The sequence below is a fragment of the Pongo abelii genome, chromosome 4 (genome assembly GCF_028885655.2).
Source record: "Pongo abelii isolate AG06213 chromosome 4, NHGRI_mPonAbe1-v2.0_pri, whole genome shotgun sequence".
Lineage (NCBI taxonomy): Eukaryota > Metazoa > Chordata > Mammalia > Primates > Hominidae > Pongo > Pongo abelii.
Window position 1 is genome coordinate 96,702,124 of NC_071989.2, and position 23,031 is coordinate 96,725,154.

Consider the following 23,031-nt stretch of genomic DNA (forward strand, 5'->3'; position numbering starts at 1 on the left):
TGGATCACATGCCATAGACTGGCTAAAACATTCTGTATTCTTGGCTGGATGCCAGTGGAGGTGTCAAGTTCCATTCTACCTTGTCATCAGCTGCATCTCTGCTTTTGCAGTACAAGCAGCAGCTGTGCTAGACAAAATAATCTAAATTCTCACATGTACTTTTCCTTTAGGAAACAGCTCACACTGAATTGCATTTCTAGTATGAATGGTACTACACCTGAGTGAGTTTGTGCTGAAACGTATTTTATGCAAATAATTTTTAACTGATATAATCTTTCATGACTTTTAAATGTGTTTGTTCTATCAAAATAATGGTCTTACTCTTCATGCTGAAATTGTTACCAAATGGATTCTGTGGGCAGCAAAGTACTCTGCTCATTCGGCAATGATTTTCTTATACCTCAAATTACATAATTTTATAGGTGCTCTGTTTCAAAGGAAAACAATCTTTATTGATCCAAGTAGTCAAAATTAATCATGGATCTCTGATCTCGAAACTCCTGGCAAAATCCTTCTATTCAGAACACCCATATGCTAGATGCTCAACACTTCACAAATCCTTGTGGGACAATGGGTTTTTCAGTCTGATTGTTCAATCTAGTGCAGCTTCTGAAAGTGGAGACTCAGCAACGCTTTCCCCTGAGCAGAGGCAGCCTCAACCAATTTTATGAGCAGCTAAATTTGACCTGGCTTTTGCTTTACATTGTCATCTTTGTTCTTGGTAATGTAAAAATGGGTTTTAGAAGTGGTTTTCCTTTCCATGTGTCTGACAGAGGGAAGATCCTCCCTCAGCAGCAGGTGTGTGTTGCAGCAGGATCTGAGAGTCATGGTGCCAGAGCACCATGCTAAGTAAATAGATCCCAACAGCTGGGTCTCCTTTGCTCCTGGAATAGATCCTGTACTACACAATCATGGAACGTTAGTCCGCATGAGAGGCAGTGACTTTAAAGTTCACCGCAGAGCTTACATATGTGTTGACATGCATTTTCAGGTCACCAGTTTACTTGGTTATTAAAAGCTTTACTGCATCATATACGAATCAAAGTGGAGGGGTCATGCCAAGTCCTTACTCAGAAGGAGAAGGTAATGGAAGAGATGCAGAACACCCAGGCAAGGTCTCTACTTTATATACAGCTTGTCCTAGGCCATTTTGTAATGGCATATGGTGAGACCACGTCTTACTGGATCATTTAACTTTTCAAATTTTGCTTCACATTCAGAAATCCTTGTGGTCCTGTGCAACTCACAGAAATATGACAATAAATTCCTTCACCAAAACTAACTTCCTGGAAATAATAATTTTCTTTGATTTCAGAAAATATATTTTTTTCTTTGTCCTTTAGTAGATGATCTGTCTGGGGATGCCGGCAAGTGCTCTCAAGAGAAAATGTATTCTGTTTCATCCAGGTAATATATCAACCCCTCTGCTCACAAGCCAGCCAATCAAATACTATAGTCCCATCATTTATATACATCCTCTCTCTCTCTCTCTCTTTCTCTCTGTCTCTCCCTCCCTCCCTCCTCTGTGCTGTCTGCTGTCATCTGTCTGCACTTGGGTTAATACTGCGCACTGGGCTATAAGAAATGCAATTCTAAATAATCACTTCTTCTGGCCTTTGGACAACACAATCTTGGTGCAATAATGCATTAGTAGTGGGTTTGCCCATTTGGGTAATCATTTACCTTGGCATACGGGTAGTGTCTGTCCCTAGTAATTGCTTAGTGACTATTTGCTGGCTGAGGACTCTAATTTGACTTGCCTTCTTTTTATATAACCTATTTATCTAGGTGCATCTTTCACTCTGCTTGTGATTTTTGACTTTTGGGGGAGTGTCCCAAGAGAAGTTCAGCATTTGGTTGGGGGGAGGTGATTAAAATTCCCTTTCCTCTTCAGATTATTTTTCTTCTTTTTTTGTTGTTGTTAGAAATAACTTTTTTCACTGTGTACTTTTTAATTATCTATTGCCTATCTTCTTATATCTTTATTTACTCTTTTGAAACAGACCGTTTTGCTCTCTTTTGTCAGCTTTTTCTCTCCTCTTACTCTCCTTTATGCTACCATTTAGGTTCATGCTAAATTGCTGGGACAGCTGCTTTCTTTGACCTCCTCTCGACTTTGCTGACCACATCACCAACTGGCAGGGTGTGGTGCCTTAAGACCTTCCAAGAGACTTGCTTCCAAATGGAAATAATGGAGTAACATTTTGTATGATAAAACATGAGAGAATTCCAGTAATTTTAAGCATTTTAAGGTACAGCATATTGCTCAAATGATTATTAAAATTCTGAATCTGAAAAGCAGTTGAAACTGCTTGTAGAATATGTGATTCAGATAGTGGTCATTGGTTAATAACAGCAACAGAAGGAAGCCCCGGGAGCCATCTAGTAGGGAACCCCTCTTCTTCCAGAAAGTAATACACCAAAGCTATTCTCTGTAGAAGACTGTTTTGTCTTTTCTTAAGAAATGGAAAGGAAAGAATTTTTATTATATTCCTGTCTATTGTCTTATGACTTTTATAGCTATTGAATTATCCTCTTCTTTTTATTAGCCTCTTCTTTCTCAAACACATATACTTACAACTATACACACATGCTCACAATATAGTGGGCAAAACAGGCTTTTTTGTTGCTCTGTATCATTAGGAGGAAAATTATTTTTTCGGATCATAGGAGTAGAGGTTTGTTTTATTTCAAAATACTTAGAACTAGAACCAAAGTTGAGTTTGTTAGTGCCAAAAAACATTTCTCTTGCTTGAATCAAGAGCCCACTGCATCATTTTGCCACTTTCATTCTTCTTTATTTCATCAGCAACCTTCTCTTCAGCTACCATGCAGTAAAAAATGTTTGCAAGTAGTGTCTGGTGCTTCCATGAGGTATGCCCGGCTGCTCAGGGGGAATGCATGGGACAGAGGGAGGCCCTTTTATGCTCTGTAGCCGGCAGGACAAATCACTGAAATCCTCTTAGATATTAGAGGGGAATATCCTGAGCTATTCTGAAATCTCAAAAGGACTAACAAAGTTCATTCCATTTGTTATTGAAATGTGACAGTGATGTAGAACAAAACCTTTCCGCAGTGGGGGCTGGCTGCACCGAATTCCTTTTGCAACAAGGAAATTAGGTCAGAAGAAATTTAGGTCAACACCTTACAGAGATGTCCTCATGCCTGAAAGGAGCCAGGAGAACTTAAAACATTCCACACAGAAAGGTTATTGTTTTTATATTTAATTTGAAAAATGGTACCTTCCAAAGCTTAGTGTCATATAAATTCAGCTATGATTCAGCAAAGAAAATTACCTTTTGCATCACCAGCACTGCTTCTGATAAATCCAGGCACGATCCTGAGGTGCTTCTAACCAAGCCCAGCTGACCGACCCAGTTTAATCATACAATTCAAGACATATTTATCAAATCTTGATTATGTACAATTAAACTATTAGATAATGTAAAAGTTGTAAATATTAATAAGTACCTCCTCCCACTAACCCCGTCTTTACCATTAGGAAGTTATAAGCTAAGGAGGAGGAGAAGATTATGGGGTAAATTAAAATGCAATATAGCCTATAAGTCATTGATTCACTTATCATAGTGCAAATGAACTCCTACTGCATGCCAAAGACTATGAAAGTGATATACAAGAGTTAAAGTAAGTGATTCTGGATGGAGAAGAGAAAGAGATCAGTTTAATTTGGGGTGGACAAAAAGGAATACTTTCTTGAAAAAAGGGCAGTTTAACTGAACTTTAAATGGATATAATTTCGAAAGATAGAGGTAGGTAAGAGGTCCCTGAGAGGAAGTGTTGGGAAGAGTGACACAGTGGGTGGGGATGCCTGGACAAGGGGAGGCAAAGAGACCCCATGGCTGAGAATGTTAGGAGGAGAGAAAAGCATGTGCAATGGCAAAGGGGTAGACAAGAATGTGCTGTATTTGGGGAACAAATGATGACCCATGTTGATTATATTGACCACAAAAGGCAGAAACTGAAGTAGTTAGAAAGGGTAAGTCAGAATCCTATTTAGACATGCCTTGAATACCACGCTGGGGAGTGGCATGAGTAGGGTGAGCCATCCTGTGGCTCCGTGGAAAGGATTCTGGTGACTTGGATGGCTCTTCTGACCAGTCACGATGGCTGAATACAGGTTAGCAAAGTTATTCCATAAATCCTAAACCATTGTTCTGGAACGTCTTTAGATATGAAGTTACTTGATCAACATCTCTACTGTCAATATTGAATGTATATTTCTTAAGCCAAACAAGTGGAATTTTACTAAATCCACTTTCTACAGTATCCCAACTGAAGTCTAATTTGGTGTTTGGCCAGTTTAAACAAAAAAAATGAATGAGAAACATAAAAAATGAGCATGGTTTTTATTTTCATTGGTTATGTGACCACCTTCTCACTACATACATCAGTTAGCAAAGTCTGCTTTCAACTGTGGAAATTTCATTATCACATCTAATTCTGGTTTGGTAGCACATTAAACTTTCAAACAGTTAATGACTCTGGTTTTCTTTCTGTTGAGCTTTACCTTTCATAAAGCACCGGCAAGAGGAAAGAAATGACAGTAAGACTGAATTATGAACTTTAAAAAGTTGAGAACAAGTAACTACTTGTACTGTGAAAGCTACTCTCTCTGCTGTTGATTAACTGTCTGCAATAGGTCAGTGGTGAGCACTGTGTACCGTGGCGATGATTGTTGCAGCAGACAGGCAGAGTAAATCACAGAGATGGGTGGGGGACCCAAAGGGAGAAATTTCTTTGAGCCTCCTATTTAACACATAGAAATTACTGAAACTCTGCTTTCATAAAATGGCTCTTTTCACAGACTAATTTCCAATATCTTCCATAGATCACAATTTTAATAAAAAACAAAACAGCATTTGTAGTGAAGAATAGATTAGTTTTTGCTTACCTTGAAGTTCTTTGGAAATTGGTGCGTGAGGACTTTTTAAATAAGATTTTGATCCCAGAACTTTGTGGGTGGAGAGCAGGGAGAGGTTGTGTGTACGTATGTATGTACATATAGTCTGTATATATGTATATCTATATATACACACAGTGTCATATATAACACACATATTTACACACACATGCACATTCACAATATATATTGATGGGAATATCAGGAAGGAAGAAAGAAAGATTAGCTGATCTCTTACCATATTTTCTTCATTCAGATTGGTTATTTTATTTTATTTTATTTTATTTTATTTTATTTTATTATTATTATACTTTAAGTTTTAGGGTACACATGCACAATGTGCAGGTTAGTTACGTATGTATACATGTGCCATGCTGGTGTGCTGCACCCATTAACTCACCATTTAGCATTAGGTATATCTCCTAATGCTATCCCTCCCCCCTCCCCCCACCCCACAACAGTCCCCAGAGTGTGATGTTCCCCTTCCTGTGTCCATGTGTTCTCACCGTTCAATTCCCATCTATGAGTGAGAACATGCGGTGTTTGGTTTTTTGTCCTTGCGGTAGTTTACTGAGAATGATGATTTCCAATTTCATCCATGTCCCTACAAAGGACATGAAATCATCATTTTTTATGGCTGCATAGTATTCCATGGTGTATATGTGCCACATTTTCTTAATCCAGTCTGTCATTGTTGGACATTTGGGTTTGTTCCAAGTCTTTGCTATTGTGAATAGTGCCACAATAAACATACGTGTGCATGTGTCTTTATAGCAGCATGATTTATAGTCCTTTGGATATATACCCAGTAATGGGATGGCTGGGTCAAATGGTATTTCTAGTTCTAGATCCTTGAGGAATCTCCACACTGACTTCCACAATTGTTGAACTATTTTACAGTCCCACCAACAGTGTAAAAGTGTTCCTATTTCTCCACATCCTCTCCAGCACCTGTTGTTTCCTGACTTGTTAATGATCGCCATTCTAACTGGTGTGAGATGGTATCTCATTGTGGTTTTGATTTGCATTTCTCTGATGGCCAGTGATGGTGAGCATTTTTTCATGTGTTTTTTGGCTGCATAAATGTCTTCTTTTGAGAAGTGACTGTTCATGTCCTTCACCCACTTTTTGATGGGGTTGTTTGTTTTCTTCTTGTAAATTTGTTTGAGTTCATTGTAGATTCTGGATGTTAGCCCTTTGTCAGATGAGTAGGTTGTGAAAATTTTCTCCCATTTTATAGGTTGCCTGTTCACTCTGATGGTAGTTTCTTTAGGTGTGCAGAAGCTGTTTAGTTTAATTAGATCCTATTTGTCAATTTTGGCTTTTGTTGCCATTGCTTTTGGTGTTTTAGACATGAAGTCCTTGCCCATGCCTATGTCCTGAATGGTAATGCCTATGTTTTCTTCTAGGGTTTTTATGGTTTTAGGTCCAACGTTTAAGTCTTTAATCCATCTTGAATTAATTTTTCTATAAAGTGTAAGGAAGGGATCCAGTTTCAGCTTTCTACATATGGCTAGCCAGTTTTCCCAGCACCATTTATTGAATAGGGAATCCTTTCCCCATTTCTTGTTTTTCTCGGGTTTGTCAAAGATCAGATAGTTGTAGATATGTGGCGGTATTTCTGAGGGCTCTGTTCTGTTCATTGATCTATATCTCTGTTTTGGTACCAGTACCATGCTGTTTTGGTTACTGTAGCCTTGTAGTATAGTCTGAAGTCAGGTAGTGTGATGCCTCCAGCTTTGTTCTTTTGACTTAGGATTGACTTGGCGATGTGGGCTCTTTTTTGGTTCCATATGAACTTTAAAGTAGTTTTTTCCAATTCTGTGAAGAAAGTCATTGGTAGCTTGATGGGGATGGCATTGAATCTATAAATTACCTTGGGCAGTATGGCCATTTCCACGATATTGATTCTTCCTACCCATGAGCATGGAATGTTCTTCCATTTCTTTGTGTCCTCTTTTATTTTGTTGAGCAGTGGTTTGTAGTTCTCCTTGAAGAGGTCCTTAACGTCCCTTGTAAGTTGGATTCCTAGGTATTTTATTCTCTTTGAAGCAATTGTGAATGGGAGTTCACTCATGATTTGGCTCTCTGTTTGTCTGTTATTGGGGTATAAGAATGCTTGTGATTTTTGTACATTGATTTTGTATCCTGAGACTTTGCTGAAATTGCTTATCAGCTTAAGGAGATTTTGGGCTGAGACGATGGGGTTTTCTAGATATACAATCATGTCATCTGCAAACAGGGACAATTTGACTTCCTCTTTTCCTAATTGAATACCCTTGATTTCCTTCTCCTGCCTAATTGCCCTGGCCAGAACTTCCAACACTATGTTGAATAGGAGTGGTGAGAGAGGGCATCCCTGTCTTCAGCCAGTTTTCAAAGGGAATGCTTCCAGTTTTTGCCCATTCAGTATGATATTGGCTGTGGGTTTGTCATAGATAGCTCTTATTATTTTGAGATATGTCCCATCAGTACCTAATTTATTGAGAGTTTTTAGCATGAAGGGTTGTTGAATTTTGTCAAAGGCCTTTTCTGCATCTATTGAGATAATCATGTGGTTTTTGTCTTTGGTTCTGTTTATATGCTGGATTACATTTATTGGTTTGCATATATTGAACCAGCCTTGCATCCTAGGGATGAAGCCCACTTGATCATGGTGGATGAGCTTTTTGATATGCTGCTGGATTCAGTTTGCCAGTATTTTATTGAGGATTTTTGCATCAGTGTTCATCAAGGATATAGGTCTAAAATTCTCTTTTTTTGTTGTGTCTCTGCCAGGCTTTGGTATCAGGATGATGCTGGCCTCATAAAATGAGTTAGGGAGGATTCTCTCTTTTTCTATTGATTGGAATAGTTTCAGAAGGAATGGTACCAGCTCCTCCTTGTACCTCTGGTAGAATTCGACTGTGAATCCATCTGGTCCTGGACTCTTTTTGGTTGGTGAGCTATTGATTATTGCCACAATTTCAGAGCCTGTTATTGGTCTATTCAGAGATTCAACTTCTTCCTGGTTTAGTCTTGGGAGGGTGTATGTGTCGAGGAATTTATCCATTTCTTCTAGATTTTCTAGTTTATTTGCATAGAGGTGTTTGTAATATTCTCTGATGGTAGTTTGTATTTCTGTGGGATCGGTGGTGATATCCCCTTTATCATTTTTTATTGCATCTATTTGATTCTTCTCTCTTTTCTTCTTTATTAGTCTTGCTAGCAGTCTATCAATTTTGTTGATCCTTTCAAAAAACCAGCTCCTGGATTCATTAATTTTTTGAAGGGTTTTTTGTGTCTCTATTTCCTTCAGTTCCGCTCTGATTTTAGTTATTTCTTGCCTTCTGCTAGCTTTTGAATGTGTTTGCTCTTGCTTTTCTAGTTCTTTTAATTGCGATGTTAGGGTGTCAATTTTGGATGTTTCCTGCTTTCTCTTGTGGGCATTTAGTGCTATAAATTTCCCTCTACACACTGCTTTGAATGTGTCCCAGAGATTCTGGTATGTTGTGTCTTTGTTCTCGTTGGTTTCAAGGAACATCTTTATTTCTGTTTTCATTTCGTTATGTACCCAGTGAGTCATTCAGGAGCAGGTTGTTCAGTTTCCATGTAGTTGAGGGGTTTTGAATGAGTTTCTTAATCCTGAGTTCTAGTTTGATTGCACCGTGGTCTGAGAGACAGTTTATTATAATTTCTGTTCTTTTACATTTGCTGAGGAGTGCTTTACTTCCAACTATGTGGTCAGTTTTGGAATAGGTGTGGTGTGGTGCTGAAAAAAATGTATATTCTGTTGATTTGGGGTGGAGAGTTCTGTAGATGTCTCTTAGGTCTGCTTGGTGCAGAGCTGAGTTCAATTCCTGGGTATCCTTGTTAACTTTCTGTCTCATTGATCTGTCTAATGTTGACAGTGGGGTGTTAAAGTCTCCCATTATTATTGTGTGGGAGTCTAAGTCTCTTTGTAGGTCACTCAGGACTTGCTTTATGAATCTGGGTGCTCCTGTATTGGGTGCATATATATTTAGGATAGTTAGGTCTTCTTGTTGAATTGATCCCTTTACCATTATGTAATGGCCTTCTTTGTCTCTTTTGATCTTTGTTGGTTTAAAGTCTGTTTTATCAGAGACTAGGATTGCAACCCCTGCCTTTTTTTGTTTTCCATTTGCTTGGTAGATCTTCCTCCGTCCTTTTATTTTGAGCCTATGTGTATCTCTGCATGTGAGATGGGTTTCCTGAATACAGCACACTGATGGGTCTTGAGTCTTTTTCGAATTTGCCAGTCTGTGTCTTTTAATTGGATCATTTAGTCCATTTACATTTAAAGTTAATATTGTTATGTGGGGATTTGATCTTGTCATTATGATGTTAGCTGGTTATTTTGCTTGTTGGTGGATGCAGTTTCTTCCTAGCCTTGATGGTCTTTACAATTTGGCATGATTTTGTAGTGGCTGGTACTGGTTGTTCCTTTCCATGTTTAGTGCTTCCTTCAGGAGCTCTTTTAGGGTATGCCTGGTGGTGACAAAATCTCTCAGCATTTGCTTGTCTGTAAAGTATTTTATTTCTCCTTCACTTATGAAGCTTAGTTTGGCTGGATATGAAATTCTGGGTTGAAAATTCTTTTCTTTAAGAATGTTGAATATTGGCCCCCACTCTCTTCTGGCTTGTAGAGTTTTTGCTGAGAGATCAGCTATTAGTCTGATGGGCTTCCCCTTGTGGGTAACCCGACCTTTCTCTCTGGCTGCCCTTAACATTTTTTCCTTCATTTCAACTTTGGTGAATCTGACAATTATGTGTCTTGGAGTTGCTCTTCTCGAGGAGTATCTTTGTGGCATTCTCTGTATTTCCTGAATCTGAATGTTGGCCTGCCTTGCTAGATTGGGGAAGTTCTCCTGGACAATATCCTGCAGAGTGTTTTCCAACTTGGTTGCATTCTCCCTGTCACTTTCAGGTACACCAGTCAGACGTAGATTTGGTCTTTTCACATAATCCCATATTTCTTGGAGGCTTTGTTCATTTCTTTTTATTCTTTTTTCTCTAAACTTCCCTTCTCACTTCATTTCATTCATTTCATCTTCTATCACTGATACCCTTTCTTCCAGTTGATCGCATCAGCTCCTGAGGCTTCTGCACTCTTCACGTAGTTCTCGAGCCTTGGCTTTCAGCTCCATCAGCTCCTTTAAGCACTTCTCTGTATTGGTTATTCTAGTTATATATTCGTCTAAATTTTTTTCAAAGTTTTTAACTTCTTTGCCTTTGGTTTGAATTTCCTCCCGTAGCTCGGAATAGTTTGATCGTCTGAAGCCTTCTTCTCTCAACTTGTCAAAGTCATTCTCTGTCCAGCTTTGTTCCGTTGCTGGTGAGGAACTGCATTCCTTTGGAGGAGGAGAGGCGCTCTGCTTTTTAGAGTTTCCAGTTTTTCTGCTGTTTTTTCTCCATCTTTGTGGTTTTATCTACTTTTGGTCTTTGATGATGGTGATGTACAGATGGGTTTTTGGTGTGGATGTCCTTTCTGTTTGTTAGTTTTCCTTCGAACAGACAGGACCCTCAGCTGCAGGTCTGTTGGAGTTTGCTAGAGGTCCACACCAGACCCTGTTTGCCTGGGTATCAGCAGCGGTGGCTGCAAAACAGTGGGTTTTTGTGAACAACAAATGCTGCTGTCTGATCTTTCCTCTGGAAGTTTTGTCTCAGAGGAGTATCCGGCTGTGTGAGGTGTCAGTCTGCCCCTACTGGGGGGTGCCTCCCAGTTAGGCTGCTCGGGGGTCAGGGGTCAGGGACCCACTTGATGAGGCAGTCTGCCTGTTCTCAGATCTCCAGCTGCGTGCTGGGAGAACCACTGCTCTCTTCAAACCTGTCAGACAGGGACATTTAAGTCTGCAGAGGTTACTGCTGTCTTTTTGTTTGTCTGTGCCCTGCCCCCAGAGGTGTATCCTACAGAGACAGGCAGGCCTCCTTGAGCTGTGGTGGGCTCCACCCAGTTCGAGCTTCCTGGCTGCTTTGTTTACCTAAGCAAGCCTGGGCAATGGTGGGCGCCCCTCCCACAGCCTAGCTGCTGCCTTGCAGTTTGATCTCAGACTGCTGTGCTAGCAATGAGCGAGACTCCGTGGGCATAGGACCCTCCAAGCCAGGTGCGGGATATAATCTCCTGGTGCGCCGTTTTTTAAGCCCGTTGGAAAACTGCAGTATTCGGGTGGGAGTGACCCGATTTTCCAGGTGCCGTCTGTCACCCCTTTCTTTGACTAGGAAAGGGAACTCCCTGACCCCTTGTGCTTCCTGAGTGAGACAATGCCTCACCCTGCTTCGGCTCGCGCACGGTGCACTGCACCCACTGTCCTGCGCCCACTGTCTGGCACTCCCTAGTGAGATAAACCTGGTACCTCAGATGGAAATGCAGAAATCACCCGTCTTCTGCGTCGCTCACGCTGGGTGCTGTAGACCGGAGCTGTTCCTATTCGGCCATCTTGGCTACAATCGAGATTGGTTCTAATATCCCTCCATTTTAGATGAATTTGACGCTCAAGAGAAGTTAAATAAATTAAATAAATAAATAATTTAATTGCATAAATTAAATAAATGTAGGCCCGAAGTAAAAAAGCCAGAAGATAGTAGGATCCTAATCTAGGCCTAACTGGTCACCAAAGCTCAGCATACAGGCTCACACTCTTTTCCACCTCATCCCCTGCTTTCCTCTCTTTATTCTCCTGCTGGTGTTATATCAAAATGTGTCAAAATGGTTCTCAAAAGAAATACAATAAAGTAAGTAAAAATGACTTAAATTTATTAAAAAGATGTTACTTAGCCAAAATGAAGACCAGAGAAGAAAGAATACACCATGAGGCTGGATGTGAATTTAAGGACAAAGTTGACTCTCAGTTTCTTAGCAGCCAAGCCAAAGAAACAAAAGTGAACAATATACAAACAAGTTACTAGGAATTACCCTCAAACAACAACATTACAGTTTTATATGGCTTGTTTCTTATGATGCCCTTTGTCTGTGATGTTTGGTATAGCTCTCTGATGGTCTAGCTCAATTTCTCATTTTATCATTATAATCTCATACATTTTTATGCATGGTGCACACATGGACTCCTTGGCACAAAGAAACAAAATGTTGAGGAACAGGTCCACACCTCAGGCTATATTAATCCTCACTGGAGAGTTAAGCTGTCATCATTAAGAAGTAACTGTCGAGTAAGGGGGCTGATCTAGCAGACTATAGAGAATCCTTACACCATAGTCATGCCATGGTCATGTATGTGCATCTTAGTGTGCCTATGCATGTGTCTTACAACACCCTGTCATATGTCTTTGTCTTACTTTGCCATCTATTTATTATTCTCAGTGTTACTCATGAAGAAGCCTTTCTACATACCTTCAAATGACAATTATTTCACAACTCTATACCGTTTTCATCTAGACCTTTACATGTTCTGAGAATGGAGTCTATGCCGTTGAGAACATTCATAATCATAAATGAATGCCTTTTTGTGCATTGGTTAGGTGGGATGACTTGTCAAGATAAGGGTTGTAAAGAAGAGCTTGAAGATTGAAGATCTGCTAGACAAAGTAGAAAACTAAGGAATCTGATGCTGGCTCCACAAGTTCTCACACTTGCTTTTACTTTGTTAAAAAAAAAAAAAAGAGTAGGCTTCAAGGTCATTTTATTTGATTGGGTGCAATAGTGTTCCAAGAAAATATAAGATTACTTTCTCTCTTGTTTGCCTTGATATATATACTCTGTAGGGAATCATAATTATAGAAGAAAGTTCTTCTTCTTTATTAAATCTAATTTAATATAAACTTACTGTTTAGAAAAATACTAAAAATGAGTTTTACTAGCCTGATTTGTTTTTACAGAAATACTGTCAACCAAATAGAACTGAAAGGAAATCAAAATATTCTTACATCCATTCTGAATCTAACATTTTCCAGTATATCAGAGAATCAGGCTCCATAAAAACCGCTAAGCAAACTAGGTCACAGATAACAAGGTAGCAATTAAAATGACTATATCAATTATTTGGTTATTTCCTAATATTTCACTCTGTAGGATCTTTTATATAGGACCCTCATTTAGTACTCTACTATGAAGAGAAAACTCTTTTTTAACATAACATTATTTATAGAATCATTTAAAATATGATGAATGGGAAACGAGCATTCATTAAAAAGGCTGGGGGGGATTACTAGAGAGCTCTCATTTAGAAATATCTTCAACTAAAATGACTGAATTATAGTTGATGTGGTAAAGAAGAAATTTAATATGTTACCTAAAGAATATCATTTGGAATGTTTTAGTTTGTCTCCTCTCTGCTCTAGGAAATATGCTTCCTCCAATAGTGGATTTCCTACTGCACTTTACATCAGTGCTTTTTCCACTGTTGTTCTTTCTTAAACCTAGATTAACCTATTAATTTAAAAACCTGGACCTTTTACGATGTTCTAGGAAACCAAGCCTGAGTGACCAGAGACTTGCACAAATGATTTTATTGAGCCTGTTCTGTTTATTTAACTGCTCTTATTTGATCCTTATAATTGAATTCTTACACCCTCCCAAAAGACAAAACCTTGTACTTTGAATTGTACCATATATTAAAATGGGTTGTTTACAGCTTTCTAGTATTACTAAACCTCTTTATGGCTTTTTGGAGCCAGTTCTCCTGAGATTATGTTTGGCTGTCAGAGGGAAGTCAATAGGAGCAGGGGTTTCAAACTACACCAAAGAGCTGAGTAAGATTTCACTGATTCAGCATCTGTCCTCACTGCCCTAGGGTTCACTAGCGTATATTTTCTAAAAAATAAATATTAGGGAAAGTATATGTGGTCAGATCCCATGCTGCATGCTGGGGGATACAGGTTTGGTCCTTGCCCTTGAAGCGTTCACTTTTCTTTTGGGAAAGAGAACATGTACCCAGATCACTAGGATTTGAAGGGACTGTGAGATGGTGTACACACAGTGTGCAGACAATGAAGAGGAAAAGCTCCTCACCTGGCTTAGGGGATGGGTGTGTTGTGGGGTGGGCAGTCAGGGACAGCTTACAGTTTTCTGGTTGAGATCATGCCTGGGTCTTCTGTTTGTTTGTTTGTTTAGAGACAGCGTCTCACTCTGCTGTCCAGCTTGGAGTGCAGTGGTGAGATCATAATTCACTGTAACCTCAAACTCCCGGGCTCATATGATCCTGTCTCCTTAGCCTCTTGGGTAGCTAGGACAGACACAAGTATGCCTGAATCTTAAAGGCTGAGTTACCAGGTTAGGGAAAGGAGGAGTTAAAAGTAGGGGGAGGAAGGACATGCTAGTTGATGGGGATGTCAAGATAAAAAGTCAATCAGGGAGAACTTTTAAATAAGTACAAGAAATACTTTCTTCTTCCACTGCTAAGTTCCTTCATTTAAGAAAGAACCCAGTGAATAGTGAAATATTAAGAAATATAGCCCTAGTCTCTTTTAAAGTTTTTTTTTTTCGGTCTTTTCCATAGAAAAATGAGAGGATAAGCTACATCATCATCAAGGTTTCTTCAGAGCTCTGATATTATGTGATTTGTATTTGTACAAATTTACAAGGCATATGTGAAATTTTGTTACATGTATGTAATGCATAGTGATCAAGTTAAGGAATTTAGGGTGTCTGTCTCCTGAGTACAAGACATTTTTGTTTAACTATAATCACTCTAATATCAAACATTCAGTTTATTTCTTCTATCTAATTGTATATTTTTTCTCTTTAACCCATTTCTCTTTGTCTTCCCCACTATGTATTTAATTAACCTGAGATAACAGACCCTTACACTGTTTGTATTAATATATGGATATTATCTTCAGGAAAACAATAACACTTTATTTCTAGACATAATTTGTAAATCAAAACGTGAGAATAGTGCAGTTCTATTCCCTTTATGTACTCTGATTAAAATCAGTTTTACTGCACAAAGATTTGTTTTCAGAGGAATTTCCCAGGGAAGCCTTTTTTCCACACATCAAACTATGGTCCTACTGTCACATTCAGAATTTGAGATCCTTTTAAAAACAGGAATAGAAGATTCAAACTTATGTTACTACTAGTGAATGATAAATTTCCTTTGAAATGACTTTACACATTTAGGCTATCGTTACTATGCTACTTTTAAACTATGGTAGTAATTGAAGAATTTTCATGATATGGCTTTGCCCCAAAGTGCACCAAGCAGGAATTTGATTAACAGCAACCAACCAAGGAAAGCCTAAAGTTCCAGCCCTGGTGTGTTATTCCTTGTCTTCTATGTGCCTTAGCATCCTTCGACATTTCTGCTCCACAGTTGTGACAAAGGAAGTTCTGTACAAAATGTGACCATTTTAGGCAGAAAGAAAAGGGAGGGAGAAAGGGCACATACATGTGCCAGCTGAATGAGTGTCACTCAACAGCTTCTGCTTACATTTATTGGTAGAACTTAGTCATAGGCTCCCTACCTTTAAGGGAGGCTGGGAAATATAGTCTTTAGCTAATTATACTGCAACCCTTAGCTACATCGGGTTCTGTTCATAAAGAAGAAAGAGTAAATGAATATCATGTTGGCAGTTAATCATCTCTGCTTTAAGTCTCAAAATAAAAAATAGCAATCTGGGCCAGACATGATGGCTCACGCCTGTAATCCTAATATTTAGAGAGTCCAAGTTGGAAGGATCACTCAAGCACGGAGTTTGAGACCAGCCTGGGCAGCACAGTGAGTGAGACCCTGTCTCTACAAAAAATTAAAAATTAGCTGGATACTGCGGTGTGCACCTGTAGTCCCAGGTACTTGGGGGGTTGAGGCAAAAGGTTACTTTGAGCTAAGGTGTTTGAGGCTATGATGAACTATGATTGTACTGCTGCACTCCAGCCTGCACAAAAGAGTAAAACCTTGTCTCAAAAAAAAAGGAAAAAAAAAAAAGAGAGAAAAAGTAAAAAACAAGCAAAGCAAACAAAAACAAACAAAAAAACAGACAAAAAGTAGAAATGTGGCTCAGAGTTTTAAATAAAAACAATTAAAAGTCTAAGTGCACAAAAGAATGTAGTGTCTAAGAGCAAAGTTAGGCTTATTTCCTAACTGTGCTAGATTGTGACAGTTTCTTCCATATTTGTTGGCTGAATTCATTTGAGCTACCATGAGGTAGGGAAATAAAACCTGGACCAGTGTCAGGAGAAGGAGGTTCCACTCTCAAATCTGCTGCATTGTTACTTGCAGTGAATTTATCTTTCTGAATTCCAGACTGAATTAATGATTTTCAAATTTTTCTTAAAGCTATGAAACACTTTGTTCAAACAGAGGCCACCTGTAAAATACCCAGCACTACTTGGGTTGAAGTTGGATGTGGTGGTAGTAGATCAGAAATCCTACTTGGTTGGCTGGGCACAGTGGCTCATGCCTGTAATCCTAGCACTTTGGGAGGCCGAGGTGGGTAGATCACTTGAGGTCAGGAGTTCGAGACCAGCCTGGCCAACGGGTGAAACTCCCTCTCTACAAAAATAGAAAAATTAGCCAGGTGTGGTGGCTCACACCGGTAATCCCAGCTACTCAGGAGGCTGAGGCAAGGGAATCACTTGAACCCGGGAGGCAGAGGTTGTAGTGAGCCAAGATCGCACCACTGCACTCCAGCCTGGATGACAGAGTGAGACTGTCTCAAACAACAACAACAGCAACAACAAAGAAATCCTACATAGTTTCTGAGCCTTTTCCTGACTTTAATATTCCACATGTCATCATTAAGGTGAGACCAAACCCTAGTTGCCCTAAGAAGCCATGTGGTACCACTTGGAGTACATCTAGGCATTATTAAATGTACTTTTCAAAACACTGTCTTTTATTTTGTTCAACAAATGAATTACATTTCCCTTTTCTTTCTGTTACTTATTTTCAATAGTCTCCGTTTTGTAAAACTACTTACTACATTCTTTTCTAACTGTGGAAATAGTGTGTGGCTCCTGGGAAATTCTCAGAGGTTTAAATTTTTGCATTTTCCCCAAAATTTGTTTGGCTTCCTACATGGATTTTTTTTTTTTTAAACCCTCTGCCCAGTACTTAAATCACATTTACAACATCACACATAGCTCATGGGGAGAATAGTAATGTTTTTGCTTCAAAGGTCATCATAACAGGAGGTCAGTGAAAAATCAAACATGACTTTAAAAACATAAGAACAGAAAGACACCCACAAAACTGGGCATGTGGATTGAGCGCTAGATGGGTGGTCAACCCAACCCAGACACTCCAGCAGTAGTTCAACCACAGAACAGACCGGAAAACTCCAAAGTTGCTAACTAAGAAGCTAGTTTTATTTTATTTATTTTTTTTCAAGAATTCTATTTCTAGTCTCTGCTATCAAGAGGTAGAAAATGTGCTGATTTCTTGTGTTACTTCATATTGGTCTTTTATATAAGGTGTTTTTATGAAGATATAAAATGTATTTACACTTTGGGGCTTTATGAACATAGAATAATACTCAATAAGTGAGCATTTTCTTAGTGTACCAATTGAAATCATCAAAAATAACCTTTAATTTTTGCATACTACATGTTTATAAGTTAAAATAAAAATTTTAATGAGCTAGTAGTTCACATAGTTTCATTAGTTTATTTTTTACTATTCTGAGTAGAATCTTAGACTTATAAAATCTTATCACTTTAACGTTGCCTGTTAATTCAAGATTCCATGAAGTATTTTCTTTTTGTTGGAGATCAAAGTTTTGGAGTTAATCATATTTTAAACATAATGAAATTTATAAAGTGTATGAATTGCTGAACTTTTTATATCCGTTCACAACAGAAAATGTGGCAGACTGACAGTCTGGCTTTTGATCATTAAATTTAAAAAAAAACCCAAATACTTGTTTAGTTATTAAAGTGTATTATGTGGAATATTTGATACTCATATCCATGTATTTATTTTGGTCGTTCACCTTTAAGATAGAGTTAGAGACAGTTCTTCTTTCACATGCGAAAAGAGTGTGGGATAAAAAATGTCCTTTACTGTGAGTTCATGTCCTTTGTAGGGACATGGATGAAGCTAGAAACCATCATCCTGAGCAAACTGTCACAAGGACGGAAAACCAAACACCGCATGTTCTCACTCATAGGTGGGAATTGAACCATGAGAAAACTTGGACACAGGGTGGGGAACATCACACACCGGGGCCTGTCTTGGGGTGGGGGGAGGGGGGAGGGACAGCATTAGGAGAAATACCTAATGTAAATGACGAGTTAACGGGTGCAGCAAACTGACATGGCGCATGTATACATATGTAACAAACCTGCACGTTGTGCACATGTACCCTAGAACTTAAAGTAAAAAATAAAATAAAATAAGAAAAAAAGTCCGTTACTTTGTTTTTTTTTTTAAATTGAGTTATAATTGAATATCTCTAGCTTAGATCTTTCCCTTATTTCTAGACATACACATATATAGTAACTCCTTGACATATGAAATGGAATAATTATTAGAGAAACATGAATAATCCAAAAATTCACTTATCAAAATAATTTTCCTATAAGAAATTATGGCAAGGGACTTTGTAACATAGTTTTCAAAGCTGTGTGGCTTCCTGTTAATTTTCTATATGTTAACAGACTGAACCACTGAACCAAAACACCAAGGACCACAGTCCTCCACTCTTGGGCACCCCTAGAAGAGAAGATTGACACCCACTCCTCCTGTTCTTACCTTCTTGGTATGCCCTGTGGAGCGCTGGCCAATAAACATAGTCAAGGGGAAGGATTTCTCTGACTTTTTTCTTTCTCCCACCAGATTTCCCAGTAAGCAAGACAACTAGAACACAGTTGGTTTTTTGTTTGTTTGTTTGTTTTTGTTTTGCTGTGATTCAAGGCTAAATCAAAATGATTAAAATTCAAAAAGCAAATTTTGCAATGTGGAAAATTCAAGTATAGCCAACAATTTCAAAACTACAAAACTACAAGTCTAGAGTTAGCAGCAGCTTACAGTGCTGTTGGCTAGTTTACTATGTCTGCAGACCGTGCAGTGAGAATGTGCAGCCCAGACTGAAATGCATGCTGTTTTGAGGGCTGCAAGGGTAAACCGTATACCATATAAACCAAGAAGTGTGCTCTAGTCAATTTTCTAGCAGCTATCCCAGGTTACCCCAAACTGACCTCATCATATTCTCTCCTCAACAGATTCATTTTTTAGTATTCCCTATCTCACCTGAATTACTGTAGTTACCCTCTGGCTCCCCTGAGTCATTTACACTTTGGCCAGAATGATTTTTCTGAAACACCAATCTGATGAAACCACTCGCTAAAATGTCTAAAGTGGCTCTCGATCAATTTTAGCGTAAAAATCTAGACATGGCGTAAGAGGCTGTTGACCATCAGGGCCTGTCTTTTAGTCCAGCTTCATTTCTCTCTTTACCACTGTGTACACCCAGGCTCCAACTGCATCTAAAGCCTGGAGTTTTCTAAAAACACCTTCAGGCCCATGCTTTCATGCTGTAGCATCTGTGGTTCCTGCTGCTTGGAATTCCCTTCTCCATTATTTGGCCTGTTACTCATCTTCAAAAACTTATTTCAGCATGACCTTTTCTGGGAAGTTTCCTTGGGAATCTTCCCTGGAGCCCTCTCATCCTCCAGCATCTTTTAACATAGCATTTACCTTGGGGATTTGTAATTGTGAATTCACCAGGGACATCTCTGAACGCAATGGGTGCTCTTTGTATCTAAGTGTTTACAATGTGTAGTTCAGTGCTTGACCCTCAGTAGAAGCTCACTAAATAAATATTTGCTGAATGAGTGAATGGATGGTCAGAAACCATACGACTTGGCTTGGAATGGGCTGTTCAGTAGTTTGTCTCTCGGTGCATGTAGAATCAAGATCACAAAGTATATCCAGTTGGACTAGATTTCTTGTCGTGTATGTAAGCCTTAAAAACTGAGGAGTCTAGTGTACATAAACCAACTAAAATTGATCTCTGGGATAGATAAGCAGATCCTAAGAGTGTCCAACTACTAGTGGTAGTAACAGTGGTGGAAGTGAAGAACCATTAATTACTAGGATATAAGAATCAAGAAGTGATTGTGGTGCTAAGGAGAAATTAATTTAAATATTTTCCATTCAATTATATTTAGGAATAATAAAAATTCTGAAAATAGTCTAAGTTTTTGCTTTTAAAGAAAGATCAGGTTTGAGGCTGGGTGTGGTGGCTCAGGCCTGTTATCCCAGCACTTTGGGAGGCCAAGGCAGGTGGATTGCTTGAACTCAGGAGTTCGAGACCAGCCTGGGCAACATGGTGAAACCCCATCTCTACTAAAAATACAAAACTTAGCTGGGCATGCTGGCATGCACCTGTAGTCTGGGAGGCAAAGGTTGCAATGACCAGAGATCGCGCCACTGCACTCCAGCCTGGGTGATAAAGCAAGACCCTGTCTCGGAAAAAAAAAAAAAAAAAAAAAAATCAACTAAGAAAGTAATTTCATTTCAGCGGGGAAAGTATTTGGTTAATATTCTTCCTGAATGTTTATATATTTATATAAATTGTGTGAATTTCCAGTAAGTGAAAAGCAGTCCTTGTTATTGTTTATCTAATATTTTTATTACAGGTTCTCTAAACATGAGTATGCCTTTGGGGGAAGACAGAAGAACATGGAAGCCACGTGAAAAAACAAACAGATCCTAAGGTATAAACAAAGTGCAGATGATTGTCGGCCATGCTGCAGGGATTTCTTGTTTGTCTTCTCAGTAGTGTTAGCTAATTTTGTCTTCCAATCCCCAATTCCTTATAGGACCTGGGCCCTTTGAACCTCTCAGGACCCCTCAGATTCTAGTATATAAACTCGGAGCCAAATTCACAGCCAGCTCTCCTTCAAACTGCCTTATCTTTTTTTCAGTTAATTAGAAGGGCCTTTTAACAGCTTTCCATTTGAGTCCTAAGAAAAGCCCAATTCATTAGGCAATAGAGCCACCGTGCTGGCCCCTAATCAAGGTCAGTACATATCATTATACGACTGATCCAAATTTGAGTTGGTTCAGTTATTTCATTTGTTCATTGTCCACAATGTTTCAGTCACAGTACCAGGTGCTCAGAGTGTGGTGTTAGAGACAAGATTCAAAGTAAGTAATTTTAGACCAATGTCATATGTGCCATTATAGAAGTATGGCTGAAAATGGAATTTATGTAAATAAGCATGTTGGGCAAGAAACAGGGTTGGGCAAGAAAGACCTTACAGAAGAGATGAATATCTTAGCGAATATCTTAGCAGGATTTCAAAGAATGGACTAGAGTTTTGCAGGCAGATGAGATAGGAAGGGTGCCAGAGAGAAAGGAAAGCATGGGCAAGGGATCAGGAGGTGGGGAACAATGTGATATAGTTTGAGGTACTGGAGTATAAAGTTAACAAGAGGAGAATATTTAGAAAGAAGGATGGAGAAGTAGGCAGAGAGCAGATTATCAGGTTAAGGTATTAGAAATTAGTATTGAAGTTTACTAGAAGCCAGCAGCACATTCAGTGCAAGCAGGTGCCATGGTTATATTAGTTTTAGTTTAGTAATCAGTGTAGAAGATGGATGAGAGGGGGTGAGTCTGGAGGCAATAAGCATAGTTGGTAGTAGCAGTCTAGATGTCACCTGACAGGCGCCTTTACTAGCCCAGTGGTGGGCATTTTTTATGCATCAGTCTTTCTTCTAGTCTGTGAATTTCTTATAACGAGGGTGTGGTCTTCCTCACACTTGTTTCTTCACACTTGTTGCCTACTGTCATACCTGACATGCAGCAAATTATCATAGCAAGACAAAAAATCTTTTAAACGTGTACTCTTTATTACTCTGTTGGACCATGATGAGAGTATCTTATTGTATGGCTATTTAAAATTATTTATGAAGATAATATTTTTTGTGTTGGAAATGCTACAATAATTTAATTGTGAGATTTATAAATAAGACTTATTGTTCACATTTGTTTGACGTTTTCATATATGTGATGAAATAGACAATTTACTCTGTAAGTCTTAAATATAAAAATGATTCATTATTTCTTTCTGAGCCAGGGATATACTTGAATTTTTTTTCTCCAGTAGTAGCAATAGATGTATACAAATTAACATATATTTCTCATTCCATTCTTGTATAAAATAGCATACACAACTAGTTTGAACAGCTAGAGCATAATAAACTCAAACTCTTTATGGATTCACTCTTTCCCTGCCACAATTGAAATATTAGGTAAGTTCTATATCTTTTTCATCTCCTTTTGGACAATAAAAGAAGTACTCTGGCCACTTACAGTCAGAACCCCATTTAGGTAATTAAAGTGACTAGTCCATGCAATAATCAGTAATCTCAGGTTCCTGTAAATTTAAAAGCTTTCATTTCCCATGTTGGTTCCACTGCCATTCCCCTAACCACTGGCTCTGGGTTTTTCACTGTTCCTTGGTGGAGAAACAGGGAGGAGAGGCAAGGGCAGGGATGCCAGTAGTCTGCATTGGCTTGTTGCATTAGGTTGGTGCAAAAGGAATTGCAGTTTTTGTCATTACTTTAAAGTCAAAAACCGCAATTACTTTTGCACCAACCTAATATGCTCTCAGCTGATGTGGGACACTCTTTGGGTTCTGCAGAAATTCCATCACTAGAGCCATCTAGTCTCTTTCTCTCTGTTTGTTTGCTTCAGTAGCTCCTCAGCTTCTACATCAGTTAGTACCCCATAGCTTCTTTATGCCAAGGTTGCCTCATCCTCAGAAAAAAAAATCCTTTTAAAGGAAACTCTTACCCAGATGTCATCTAAAGAGCCCACACTGGGTCATGGAAACACCAACCTCTGCTTTATTGTCTGTGGAAGTGCAGCTGGCTCCGAGGACAGCTGTATCTCTTTGCATTGCCTCTAAGTAGGCAACTCCAGCTATAGAGTCTTTTGCCTGAAATTTCTCAAAGGTAGACTAAACACGTGTCTCCTCTGTCCTCCAAGCTTTAGGGAATCAACATTAAGCTCTCTATGAGGTGTTCTTGATGCCTCTCTTACAGATGAGGGAGATGAAAAGTAGCAACAGCCTCCAACAACATTCTACAGAGAAATTCTTATGTCTCTCAGTTTCCTCAATATCAACTGTTTCAGACCCTTGAGTAGATGTTGAGTCACTAAGCAGTTTCAGTCCACTTCCTTTCAGGTCTTGTTTAGGAGGTCCA

At 38.9% G+C, this 23,031-nt stretch overlaps 1 protein-coding gene across 1 annotated transcript in view; it reads left to right on the forward strand.

The window, feature by feature from the left end:
• LOC103890671 (uncharacterized) overlaps window positions 1–21,894 on the forward strand; it is a 98,193-nt gene extending 76,299 nt beyond the window's left edge. Inside the window, exon 3 of the mRNA XM_063724584.1 lies at window positions 20,457–21,894. The gene's annotated coding sequence lies outside the window, so the exon portion shown is untranslated. The remainder of the gene's footprint in view (window positions 1–20,456) is intronic.
• Window positions 21,895–23,031: the final 1,137 nt, after the last annotated feature.